Raw genomic sequence first — 14,409 nt, 5'->3', positions numbered from 1 at the left:
CCTAAATTAGTCAGGGAATACAAATAAAATGTTATTAAACTGACATTTTTTAGCTCCTCTAAGCATACAGACAGTGCAGTTTCAATATTATTTACAAAAACATTAATATTTATCTGTTGTAAGTCAAGCTTGTAATGTGTCACTCCCAACTGTACAATATAAGGATAATGGCAGGCATTATGAACTCTCTTCTTTAATTGAGAGGGAAAGCTCATTTGGTTTGCTTGAGAGCCCAGATGATATTGATGGATATTGAAGTGGAACCCAACCTCTTTGATCTGAGGCCACCATAGCTGTGGTGCAAGCTAAACATAAACCTTGTTTTATCAATGAATATTAGAACCTTAGCATTTGAGAGGCAAGAGAAAACTTGGAGAATAATATAGCTCTGAATTTATACCTAAAGTTCTGGAGTGGTAGATAAATTAAAGATTTGTCAAGGACCACCAAACAGAATCAGGCAGAAAACTCCACTTGAATTACTGCTTCTTTCTTTTCTTTCTTTCTTTCTTTCTTTCTTTCTTTCTTTCTTTCTTTCTTTCTTTCTTTCTTTCTTTCTTTCTTTCTTTCTTTCTTTCTTTCTTTCTTTCGTTCTTTCTTTTCTTTCTTTCTTTCTTTCTTTTCTTTCTTTCTTTCTTTCTTTCTTTCTTTTTCTTTCTTTCTTTCTTTCTTTCTTTCTTTCTTTCTTTCTTTCTTCCTTTCTTCCTTTCTTCCTTTCTTTCTTTCTTTCTTCTTTTTCTTTATTCTTTCTTTCTTCCTTCTATATCACATCAAATAGTTTCCATCATTCTTTTTAGGTTTTTCTGCTCTGTGCTCTGGGACATATGTCAGCACTAATGAATCTTCTCAGAGTATAGAAAAGTTGAACTGTCTTAACTTTAATCTGTGGCTTAGCTATACCAGTTGAAATCATCATGGGCACTAGAATTCTCTCTCTTGCTCGATAAGATACATTTTATGTGATGTATGTTTTATACAGAAACACAAAGTAAATGCTCAAGAAAAATGGTTGGCTGCTCAATTTTGAAAGGAACTGCAAGTCATACCCTTATGTAATGACTAAATACTTCCCAAAATTCCCCCAAATATTTCTATGTACCAGAAGTTAGTTGTATTGACTACAGCTCATACCAAAAGTGCCATTGGCAAGAATTTGGAAATCTTTGTTATATAGAGAGTGTTTTAATATTTGTTGTAATGGTATTTACACACAGCAATGCACTTTTAGAATATTACTAGCTTTAGGCTTTCTCTAAGACTGAACAAACTCAATTCCCAAACTCCCAAAGCAATTTTTAAGCAGAAAAGGAGAAGGTAGACCTGGAGCCAAATGTAGTAGTGATCCCATACTAGGTGGAAATTGGAATTGAATATGGTAGGGTCAAACACAATTTAATAGTTGTGGCACAATATGCTGAGTGCTGTTGCTTTGACATGCTGTGGTGGAGGGCAAGCAAGACCATGGTAGTGGAAAAGAGGACTGTCATTGTGATGTTCTCCAGACTCAGAGGAAGAAAATCACATCATAGCAATCTTAATAATAAGAAGATACAGTATCTATTAATCACTTACCACATGCTTGTTAATGAGATAAATGTTTCACATTTATATTTTATTTACTCTTTGGAAGAGGTCTATTAGTTAAAGCTATTAATTGCTCTACTTTTGCCCAAGAAAATAATTAACAGGCAGATCTGGGACTAAAATACAATTATTTATAACTTCACAGTCATTAACTAATATGGTATCTTTCATATAGAGTCCTAGTAATCAGTTGTTGATGATTTAAATACAGGCCAAATCATTAAAATATAAACAATAAAATCCATAAGTAACTTATTAGCAACTGAGACTTGTCTACATTTGTAGACTCAAAGTTATACAATCTGTCACAACCGAACTGTTTTCTTTCACCTTGGGGAGGATCTTAGGAAACTCATTAACACATTTGTTTTATGGAAATATTCTGTGTATGAGGAAAAAGTTTAGCTTATTATTGTGTATTTATGTAACTGGAGTGTTTAAAATAATTCTATCTAAAATTATTCTGTATTTTCTGATTTTGTTAATGTTTTATTACATTTTTAAAATCTTATAAATAGTCAATTTGAAGCAATAGGAACTAAGTTGAGTACTTAACTTCTGGAAATATAAAATCTGTTAGGGAGATGGATGCTGGTTCCGCGGAGGTTCTAGAAGTCCTTGTGGAACCTCAGACACATCATCCTTTTCCATACGCATTTAAGAGTTTTCACGGATTTGGCAGATTCATACAATTTGTTTCCCTCTAAATCTTGCAACCTTTCATGTTTTATTGTGTGGTGCAGCACACACTTGTTTCACATAGAGGGCAGCTTTATCCCTCTGAATTGCAGATTCTCTGCAACTTGTACAGCCTTTCCCCAGACAGACAAAACTGAGCACAGTCCAAAACATTATAATAACATTTGTCTCCAATGTTGATGAGGGCCAACACATATTAATTTGTCATTTGCTGCATATTTATCAACCAGATTGCAGACTATTTCCAGACTGAGGCAGTTAAAAGCTTTTATTAAAAATGATGCTTTTGAAATCTAATTTATTTCAGCATGCATATATTTTTATTTAATATTTTGTTTATGTCTTGCAAGCTAACAATGTTTCAAAAGTGTCAAGCGGGAATGTTAAGCTTTACAAATCTATTATTTTTTATTAATTTGTTTGGGTACAATGTAATTTTATATTCTCATTTTGCTGTTTTTTAAAGGAAAGTACCCGTGGTACTGGTACAGGGCTCTGGTTGTTACCATGACAATCATAATTTAAGGAACTAAGCCTAAGACCTTTATAGTGGGATATTATCAGGCAAATAGGATGCACAAATGAATCAAGGTAAGCAGTCAAATAAATATTTGAACAGAGCTTTTTGTAACTACACAAAGAAGCAAAAGGGTAAGTGTAAAGTTTGTTTACATATGTGGCTAGGCTGATATCTAGAATCACGTCAATTCCTGGGTTATTAAAAAAGATATATTTTTGTAAAGCATAGTGTAGATTTCATCTATTCATGCACCTTAAAGTCCTTTTGCAGGAAAATGATTGTTGAGACAAATATATATATATATTCTTTATATATAAATTTAAATAAAATTTATAAATTTATAAATAAATTTTATATATAAATAAATATATATTTATATATATATAAAGAAATCACATATTAAAAAATTCAAAGAGATATATGTTTGATGTTTTTTTGTTAGCAAACTAAAAGCATCTTTATAGGTTGCCCAACCATGTTAGCCAAGTACTTTTACTGTGACAAGAATAACTTATAACACTGGTTTTGATTCCCTCAATATAAGTTTTTAACCCCAAATGCTATATATTTTCAGTATAATATTTACTGAACCCTTTTTAAGGCACTGCTCCAGATTCTATAAGGAATATAACAATTTAGAGATCCAGTCTTTCTGTATCATGAGCTTAAAATATAGTGAGGAAATAAGACGAAAATAAATAGTGTAACATAAACATTCCAAATTAATGGCAGAGATAATAAACATTACAGGAATTCAGATGAATTTATCAAGCTAGAATGTCCTAGGTAAAAGTTGGGAAGAATAGAAAGGGTTTACCTGTTCTTCTCAAGAACTCTGTTTGGTTCCTGATTCTGGGACTTATCGTCATTTTCTCACTGACAGAGTTCTTGTTTTTTTCCCCTAAGATTTATTTATTTATTTGGAGAGCAGCTGTGTTAGTCCGCTAGGGCTGCCATAACACAGTACCACTGACTAGGTGGCTTCAACACAGAAATTTATTTTCTGGCAGATCTGTTGACTAAAATGTCAAGATCAAGGTATCAGTAGGGTTGTTTTTTTTCTGAGACTTCTCTCCCTGCCTTGGAGATGGCCATCTTCTCCTCCCTGTGCCTTCATAAGGTCTTTCCTTTGTGTGTGTCTATGTCCAAATTTCCTCTTCATCTAAGGACACCAGTCATATTGGATTAGAGCTCCCCCTTGCCCCCAGGGACCTCATTTCAACTTCATTACCTCTCTGAAGAGCCTGTGTGGTCACATTCTGATTTACTGGGGATTAGGGCATCAATATATGTATTTGAAGGACACAATTCAGCCCGTTACAGAAACAAATACTCAAGTCATGTGCCTGTTATAATATTAAAAGATGGTATTGTCTGTGAAAGTACATTGTAAACTGAAAATGATTAACACAGGTTAAATGGTGCATTAGGCAGGGTCTATAAAACCAGCTACTGTAACAAGTAAATCTGAAGGGCTTAAGACAATAAATATGTACTACAAACTCATGAAAAATCTATTTGCAGTCAGGACATGGGGAATTGAGGACGCTATCATTTTCTAGGGTCTTGATGCCCTTCCTTGGAATCTATGCTCCAGCCAGGAAATGAAGAAGAGAGTGGAAAAGACCTAGCACACAAAATTTCTGAGGTTGTGCTAATATAGCTGCAGCAGCCACTTCCACCTACTTTACACTGGGGAGGACTGAGCCGACAGTCCTAACAAGATTCAAGGAAGCTTAGTAATGTAGCTTAATGGTGAACTGAGGAACTGAGAAAGGGAGAACATAAATATTCCATATGTTGGTGAAAAATTAGGAAAAATATTTTCACAGACTGATAAAAATGTAGTCAGTCTCTGCCACAAAAGTTATCAGTCTATATATTTTAACTGGACTTTGCAACATAAAGAGGAATCCAATAGATGAAAATGGGACAGGGATTGCATTTCAATTCAAGAGACTGGTGTGATCAACGAGTAGAAAATAAGACACTTTAAATGGAAGAAATCCAATGCAGAGGCGTGAAGTCTAGAGCCAGGGGCCCTGAGTTTATATCCCATCATATGTTAGCTGTGAAACAATTCTTGCTATCTAACCGTGCTGAACTTCACTTCCTTCCATCCTGAATTCTTCATGATAGCACCTTCCAGGTATTATTGTATAAGACCCTATAGGTATTTTTTTGTGAGAATTCAAATAGAAAATATGGGGGCACTTGTGTGGCTCATTTGATTAAGCATCTGACTCTGAATTTCTACTCAGGTCATGATCTCAGGGTCCTGGGATCGAGCCCCATGTCAGGCTCCACGCGGAGTCCGCTTGAGATTCTCTCTCTCCCTCCCTCTCCCCTCTGACTTTCACCTGACTCTCTCTCTCAATCTCTCTAATTTTTTTTAAATAAATGAATTAAAATAAATAAATAAATAAATAGAAAAATGGAGAAAATAGAAAATATGGGTTGTGTACTCTACATATTTTCTGTTGCTTTATAAGCACCTAATTAAGATTCAATAATATTAAGGATGTTAAATAACTTCAATGGACATAGATCTACCACCCAAACAATTGTATTATTTTTTCATGTTTTCCTATTTCCTGATTGGGCCCAACTTAATATATGTATAAACCAAATAAGTTGTAACAAAGACTGTAAAGTGAAGGTGGGACAAGTAGCTTGGAATGTCTTGTTAGCTATCCAGAAAACTAGCAGGTTTGGCAATAGTTAGGGTTTCTGCTTTTGCTAATTGTGGTAGTTTACAGTTCAGATGCGCCAGAGCAGTTTTCAGAGCAGGTTATGCAAAATGGTTTCCCAGGGCATGTGAGGTTATTCTGAGAGAAAACTGTCTTGGCCACACTTTCCTGCCTCATCTCACTGACAACACTCACAAAGATTGACTGCTTACTTAGACTCACAGAGAGAGAGAGAGGTTCTGCCAGCGCTAGGCTAACCTGGAAATCCAGTAGACTCACTGACAAAAATTCAAGCTCAAGATCAGTCTCTTTGCCTGAAGAAATTTTAGAATTTCACTATAACCACTTTTTGGCATTAGAGATAATGTTGAGGACTAGATCTTTAACCAAAAGACCTGGTAGAAAGTAATGAACTTCAAAACCTGCACAGCAGAGTATCATTTGCCCGATCACTTACCAGAGAAGCATTCAGGACTTCCACACCATTCTAAATCAAATGTCAACACTATGAATTACACTCTAAAGTGGAGAGGCAGGCTGAGTGGCTCTAGAGCACAGCTGGTATGTGCTTCCCAAATCCCATGCCTTCGAGTATATTACCACTGCTTTTGCGTACCAGCTGGGGCTTCTGGGTGTCACTCAACATTAGCATCCCAGAGCAGATTGTTATAATCAGTTCTGAATCATTTAGGGTCCAAACTTCAGAAAGTCTGAATAAGCCTATGATGGTATATCTAGAGGTCCTATAATTTAATAAGACACAAATTATTACGTATATAGACATGTTTGAAAACAAATCTACATAAATTTCCCAGAATTCATATTTTCGTATGCAATATTGTAATTTAGATAACTTCTTCTACTTACTCAATTGAAAGCATCCAAATTGTTAACTAACTTTGATGACTTTTGAAGGTCCTAAGTGTAACTGTGAATTTTAAAATTATAATTCTTGGGTAATTCTTCCGGTGCTAACACTAATTATAATTCTTGGGTAATTCTTCCGGTCAAATCAATTAACCGAAGTTGAAAAATTTAAAAGACCATAATAAAAATGTGCTTCCTTTCTCCTGGATAGAAAGTGTTGACTTAATTTTACTCACAATTAGATATCAAAGGGGTATATATAAATTTAGTAATATTTACATTGTAAAAAATATCAAAAGGCAAAATAATACTTCAAGCACATTGAACCACATCAAATGAATTTTTTTTACATTGCATTCATCCATCATAACAGTCAAAACATATATTTTTAAGCTCTATTTTTGTCATGTGTTATGGGAAATAATGGAAAATATATTATGAAGTTGAAGCTTATTAACCAAAAGCTACTAAAATTGACAGATGGATACTTTATCCTGAATGCTGAGATAGCTTCCTTTTCTGGCTCAAGGGAAACTATTTTTTAGGCCACATAAGTGTATGTGCTTCAAAATGATTCATTTAGGAAATACTTATTAAGTGGCTAGTTATATGCCTGACCTTTGTCAAGGCATTAGGAATATAATAGTGAACGAAACTCCTTCATGAAGCTTACTGGTCATAGCAGAGTGAAAATAATCGTATATGTTCATAATATGTCAGGTCATGGTAAGCAAGCTTCCACCAAAATGTGTTCTTTTCTTTCAAATGTACCTGAGATGTGGTCCCTTTTAGTGATTATTTCTCCCCAATGCCAGGTAAGCAGAAGTTTCGTGTGGCCACTTCTTCTCGAGCCTTACACAGTGGTTCTCTCCTCTCTTCTCACCTCATCCATGCTGCGTGTAGCCATGACAATACGTAAGGTGAACTGCAAATGAAATGAGCCTCTAATTCTGTGTCCCCATGAAAAGAACAGCCATCCAGGGACCACGAGGAACATCCATTTTGGACCAATGTGTAGAAGTGAAATACACTTATGCTTGAGCCATTATTTATTGAGTGGCCTGTTTTTTTTTTTTTTTTAAGATTTATTTATTTGTTTGAGAGAGAGAGAGAGGGAGCAGGGGGAGGGCCAGAGGGAGAAGGAGAGAAAGAGTCCTCAAGCAGACTCCCCGCTGAGTGCGGAGCCCAATTGGGGGCTCAATCCCGGGACCCTGAGATCTTGACCTGAGGTGAAATCAAAGGTCAGAGGCTTAACTGACTGAGCCACCAAGGTGCCCCTGAGTGATGTGTTTTTAACTGAAGTTTAACTTAGTAAATATTACACGTGGGGAAATAAAACAGCATAAGGTAAGAGGGGGTGCCTAGGTGGTTGGGGTGTGGAGGAATTTAAGGTGGTCAGATGAGCCCTTGTCCTAAGTGACTGTGATGAGCAATGGAACATGCCCTTAGGCCATCACCCTCCACTTATGTTGGGAAGCCACTTGCTCCCCGAATTGCCCCCAGAACTGCTCAGGCCAGGCTTCCCTCACTCTCCTGGTTCAGCACCTTCTTATGGCCTCTCAAAGGTATCTTTCTCATCGGCAAACACTCATGCTGTTACTTCGCCCACCTTAGAATTCCATCTGTGCCCTCACCCTTTTCCTCCAGGTACCTCCTTGTTACTCTCCTTGTATTTATAACAGAACTCCCAGAAAATGCTGTCCATGTTCCTTCCCTGCCTTCCGGTCCTTCTAGGGATGCTCTCTGAACAAAGTGTTGCCCTCTGTGCTGAAACTGCCTATTTCAGGTTCACCAAAGATCATTCTTAATCCTCACTCAAAGACATTTGACATGTGTCTCCTCGAAACAGTTCCTTCATGTGGCTTTCAGGATGCCATACTCACCCGGCATGACTGCCGTTTTTCTTCCTATTTCGTCTCTTTTGTTGTGCTTGTTCCTCCTTATCTTCTGTCCTTTAAATGTGGCATTGCCCGGGGCTTGGTCCTGGAGAGTCCCCTCTTTCCCATATATCTCCACTCCTTTGCTTATGTCATTCATGTCAGTAATAGACATGCCATCTACATGCTGATGATTCCCCAACTGATATAGCCTACCCAGATCTTTCCCCTGAACTCCAGATTGGCACATCCTTGTCCGCTAGGGAGTCCCTGAGTTTCCACTGGTCTGCTCCTCCCATATTCTCCTCTTCTTAGTTATATGCACCCACATTCTTAAAGGTGTTGATGTCAGCTCTGACTTCTCCATTTTATTATCCCCAGGCTTTTATTCCAACTCGTCAGTAAATTCTGGCAGCTAAATACGTAGAATTCCAGCGTGTTCGCCATCTTATCTCACCATCATTTATCACCAAAACGCTACAATGCTTCAGCAGCCTCCAATCCAGGCTCCTGGCTTCTGCTATTGCCCCTGCAATCTTGTCTCAAAAAATCAGCCAGAGGGATTCAATTAAAATGCCATTCCCCTGCTCAAATGTCTTAATGCCTTCCCAGTTCACTGGGAGTAAAATGAAAAATCTTGTGCCTGCAAAGCCTGCATGATTGGGTGCCTCTTACCCTTTCCCATTCCTCTTTCCTCTATTATCCACATTGGCCACCGTACACTGGCCTCTTTGGTGAGCTTCCAATGTGAGAATCACCAGGTTTACTTCTCTTGGAAACCAGGTGTGTCAAAATGGCGAGTGCCCTCATATTCTGTAGATTTTTATTCAGAAGTCATCTTCCCAATGATGCCATTCTTGGGCAACCTATCTAAGACTGTAACTCACAACTCTGACAGTCCATGCCCCTTCCTTCCCTGATTTATTTATTCTTTAGTATTATTATTAACATATGAAACCTTTGTGTACACACCACACACACACACACACACACACACACACACACACACGTTTATTGTCTGTGCTTCTTTATAAAGGAGCTCTGTGTGAGGGCAGGACTTTTGCTTGTTTTTTTTTCACTACTATATCCCCAGTGCCCAGAATGTAGTCTATAGAAGATGTACAATAAATAATGGAGTAATCGTGATTGACTGTAGTAATTAGGTAATGGTATAAATTTTACATATAGAGAGTGTTAATGCTAGGTTTATATAAGAACAACAAAGCCCTCAGCTATGTTTCCTTCTACACTGTTGTGTTACTACACACTAAAATACCTTTTTTAAATGTAAAAATGTATAGTTTCCGTCCACTGTGGTGAATTTAGTTTATCAGAATACCCCAAACATATAATAAACATTTTAAATTAACTCTTGTATTTTCAGTAAGCCATTTCCAACCAAAAAGTAGTGCTAAAATAGGAAATTGCAAACTTGGAAAATTTAATAAGATGAGTGATTGAAAGGGAGTATCCTTTTTCATAAGCTTTACTTCAAAACAGAATTTAATCAAAATCGGCCCATATATGTCCTTACATAATTTTATCCCAATTCCTATCCAATCCAATACCATACAGGATATCAGATCACTGTAGAATGGAACAATCCACTTTTCTGTTGATCAACTATGATTTCTGATTATAGTGCCTGCCTTTCTCCATTTCAATGACTCTTCATGGAAGAATCACAAAATAACTTTCTGCAATAGCGGAGTTGCCTTCTGCAGTTGTGTTTTTTTGTTGTTTGTTTGTTTTGTTTTTTTGTTTTCTTGAAGTGGGCATGAAACATTCTGTTACACATGCTATTTTCTTTACATGTATTAGGAGATGAAAGCAGTCTCTTTGCTGTATGCATCACTCTGTTTTTATGCCTTAAAATGATAACCCACAATTAAAATGCTCCAAATTAAATCAGTTGGTGCCAAATTGAAAAGTTAAAGCACTACATCTAGGGAGGTGTTGTGAAAAAATCTTCATAGGTTATTACACAGTACTCAGTATTAGGTATAAATGCCAGATGTTCAGCAAGCTTCTGTTTGTGTTTATTTCTTTTTGATTTAGGGGTCCAAATAGAGATAAGAAAACCAATCTAAATGGATTTCACTCTAAAACCAAAACGAGTTGTGTCTGAAATTTTGTTGCTACACTTTTGAAGTAGTATGAAATTTTGTAGTCTGAAATTTTGAAGCTACACCTCTTGGGTTTCATCAAAAAGAAAGATGGGGAAAAGGTTAGAGCATTTTCACTCAATCAGACAGTGGTAGTAGAGAGAGCAAGAAGCCTGCATCCGTGAGGGGCTATGTTTTATTGCTCCGTGGGCCTTGCAGCCATTTTATAAAGGCTGAAGGAAGGCATCTCTGAGCATAGGTGGCTACTAGTTCACCTTCAGTGGCAGCCCAAGCATTTAGTCTGAAAAGGAGGCCAGGTGGCCCCTAAGGAATTATAGAAGGAAACCATGTAAAAGTCGAAATGAGAAAAACCTGGGGAATAAATACAAAAGCATGTGTTCGCAAGGGCGAGCGCTCCTAGGAATGCCACCTCAGCAGAAATCTGGTAACTAGGCCAGGCAGAGAACAGTCTTTCTAGTTTAAATGATTCTTGCAAAAATCTTCCCTATCTCTTCCTTAACCTTCAATTCTGCTGTATATTCAAATGTGCAGAAAAAAAAGAAGTATAAATTTGGGAAACAGACTCAAATTCAGCAAATTTTATATTCCATATTTATAGAGCCTTTAGCTTACAAGTCCCTCAGCTGGTAAATACATAATCCTCAAGCTGATGTTGACAGCTGACTGAAGTTTTTATTTTCAGTTTGATAATTCATCTTCAGTGTAATTTAGACGATGCAATGATATAACTGCATTAGCGAATAGTTTTGAAATAATATTTTAATGTTTCCTTCAGATATTGCAAGAACACTGGTTAAATGTTCTATTTTAACTCGTTTAGATTTCTGAACATATTATGTGTCAATTGATGGCAAACAACTCACCAAGCTTGACTCATGCTTAAAACCTTGTGCTAATTAATCAAGAATAGACTGCTGATCCTCCTGCTGATGACCTCATCAGCAGTGGGTATATTTTCAAGATGAAAAAAAAAAAAAACAAAAGGTGCATCCTAATTATAATTTTTTCAGTGTGGTTTTCTCCTTAAACCAGCATGCTGAGACCATGGAGATAGACTGCCTGGGTTCTTAGCCCGGGGAGAATAACTCACATTCATGGAACAACGGTTAATGCCAGGTACTCTGCAAAACACTTCATAAATGAATCATGTAATTAGATTATCACAACGATGCTAAGAGGCCAGTACTACCACTATCCTTATTTTACAGAGAAACAGACCAAATCTTAGGAAAGCTACCTAACTTGTTCATAGAATACACCTAGTGAATGGCACAGGATTCAAACCTGAATCAGAAAACTGGCACATAGTTAGCCATTGGTAAATAGTGGTTTCTTTCTACTTACACAAATTTTTAAAGTGAATTTAGTTTTTTAAAGATTTTATTTATTTGAGACAGAAAGAGAGAGAGAGAGAATGAGTCAGAGGGAGGTGGCAGAGGGAGAAGGAGAAGCAAGCTCCCCGCTGAGCAGAGAGTCCGAATGGGGGCTAGAACCTAGGACCCGGGGATCGTGACCTCATCTGAAGTCAGACGCTTAACCAACTGAGCCACCCAGGTGCCCCTATTTTAAAATGCTTTTTAAAGCAAGTTTTTTTTTTTTTTTCCTTCAAAGCTTCCTTAATGAAATAAATGTTACAGATACGGTTGGAGTTCTGTTTGTTGCCTACCTGGACCTATTTCTCTCTTTCATTACAAAAGTCACATTATGTTAAGTATGGTGCATTCTTTTCCAGGCTAATTTATTATTAATAGGCTATAGATTTATAAGACCATCCATAGAGCATTAACGTGCATATTCTACAACTTGTTTTTTCCACTTATCATTAAATTCTTAGAGTTACTCAAGTTGTTCTGTATTTCATTGCATGACTATATCAACATTTAACCATTCCATGATAAATATAAATTTAGATTTTTTCCGTATTTTACTATAGCAGCTGATTCTGTATTGAACCTACTTGTCACTTTAGGGACACATACAAGTTGAGTAATTTCTAGAGTTCTGCTGAACAACAGAGTGACTCTGTTTAACAATACTGTGCACTTGGTTAAATAAGAGGGTAGATCTCACGTTGAGTGTTTTTACCACAGAAAAGGGGAGGGAGCAGGAGGGAACTTCTGGAGGGGACGGTTATGTTTATTACCTTGACTGTAGGGATGTTTTCACATGTGTTTGCATATATCCAAACCCATCAAATCATATATATTAAATAAGTGTTTTTTGTATATCAATTATACTTTTATCAAGCTAATTAAAAGAAAAGACATGCAATTTTTAGACACAAAGTGTACGTAGTCACTTAAAATAAGCTTCTTGCTGGAACATTTCTTTAGAGAGATGAGGAAAGTCTGATGTAATATAGGGTATATGCATTTTCCAGCTTAGCAGGTGACTGTCGCCTGATTGCTCTCCCAAGTGTTAAGAATAAAGGGCCATACTGGACTTCCTTTTCTTCACATCATCACCAACTTATATGCCATGCCAGTTTGCTTGCTAGCTTGTTTTTTTTTTTTAATTACTATAGAGGTTGTGATACTGTATGTAATCAGTGATTTAATTTATACCTTCTTAGTTACTATGAAAGTTGAGAATCTTTCCTATTAGCTATTTAAGATGCCTTTTCCATGAATTTATTCATTTATTTATTTGAGTTAAGATCTGAATGGGGTCAAGAGGAAATGATGAGGGGCACCTGGGTGGCTCAGTCGGTTAAGTGGCTGCCTTCAGCTCAGGTCATGATCCCGGGGTCCTGGGATCGAGTCCCACATCAGGCTCCTTGCTCAGCAGGGAGACTGCTTCTCCCTCTCCCTCTGTCTGCCGCTCCCCCTGCTTGTGCTTGCTCTCTCTCTCTCTGTCAAATAAATAAATAAGATCTTTAAAAAAAAGAGGAAATGATGAGTAAGTAGTTCAATATACGGGAAATGAGTTAAAGGGTGGATTGAAACCAGAGAAATTAATGTGGGCATCATCGGCATAGAAATGGAATTTACTGCAGTTTAGATAATGTCACACAAAGAATGAGTAGTGAGAAAAAGAGAAGGAGCCCAGGGTTGATTGAGTCTTGGTACTTAAATATTTAGAAATCTCAGAAAAGAAGGCAAAGCCACCAGAGAGACTGAAGGGGGGGGGGGCAGGAATACAGATAGCAGAAAAATGAGAGTAATGTCTTCAAGAAGGCAAGAAAGTGATTTGAGGATGAAGGAGGAATCCTGCTGAGAGGATCAGAAAGATGAAGAGCAACAGTTGTCCATTGGGATTTGCATTTTAAAAATCACTGCTTGAGTGCAGACAGTTGAATGAGTACAGACAATTTTCTTTTTAATCAGGCACAATTTATGCATACCTTCCCATCTACTTTGGGAAGTAGATGGGAAACAGCCTTACCTGTTTCTTGGGCTCTTGGCATCTTGGTCTTAGATAACCTATAGCTGCCACCACTAGTGGTCGCATATCCTGGCTCACTCACCAGAGGCTTCTACGTGGGTGGGTGTCATGTGTAGGAAAGTTTCTCTTCACTTCTAATGCAGAGGGAGCCAAAGCGATGCTGTCACCCCGACCCTACCCGAGAGAGGCACTTAAGGGAATGACCTGGACCCTTGCCATTAGTTGGGGATTCAGATGAAGTCCCACACTTCAGGACATGATATCTTATTCCCCAGTAGCTTCCCAAAGGTCCAGATGACACAATACACCATGTGGAATTAATGATCCAGTAACACAGTCTTGCCCAGAGAGAAAGAGATGTAAGGGAACCCACAGATAAATTCCTCCCCCTTTCTTCTACTAATGGATTGCTCCCAGATATGGTGTTTCTTTTTGGCCTGTTGGAGATATACTATGCAACTGAGCAATCAGCTATGTCTCATTAAGCTGCTTGATAATATAAAATCTTATATCTGTTTTCTCTTCTTTGCTTCATTTATTTTCCCTAGGCATCCTTCCCGAGATTGCACCCTCCATGAAAGACTAGATCTTAAGCTTTGCCTCAGCTTCCATTTCCTAGCAGGTTCTGACATCTTTCAAAGAAAGCAGAGAAATGGACATTA

At 37.4% G+C, this 14,409-nt stretch overlaps 1 pseudogene; it reads right to left on the bottom strand.

Moving 5' to 3' along the window:
- LOC112826608 (glycoprotein-N-acetylgalactosamine 3-beta-galactosyltransferase 1-like) overlaps nt 1-8,065 on the bottom strand; it is a 67,735-nt pseudogene extending 59,670 nt beyond the window's left edge.
- Nucleotides 8,066-14,409: the final 6,344 nt, after the last annotated feature.

This window comes from Callorhinus ursinus, unplaced genomic scaffold (genome assembly GCF_003265705.2).
Source record: "Callorhinus ursinus isolate GAN/ISIS: 27379988/994484 unplaced genomic scaffold, GSC_fseal_2.0 scaffold7, whole genome shotgun sequence".
NCBI classification, from domain to species: domain Eukaryota; kingdom Metazoa; phylum Chordata; class Mammalia; order Carnivora; family Otariidae; genus Callorhinus; species Callorhinus ursinus.
This window is presented reverse-complemented; position numbering and strand designations above follow the sequence as displayed.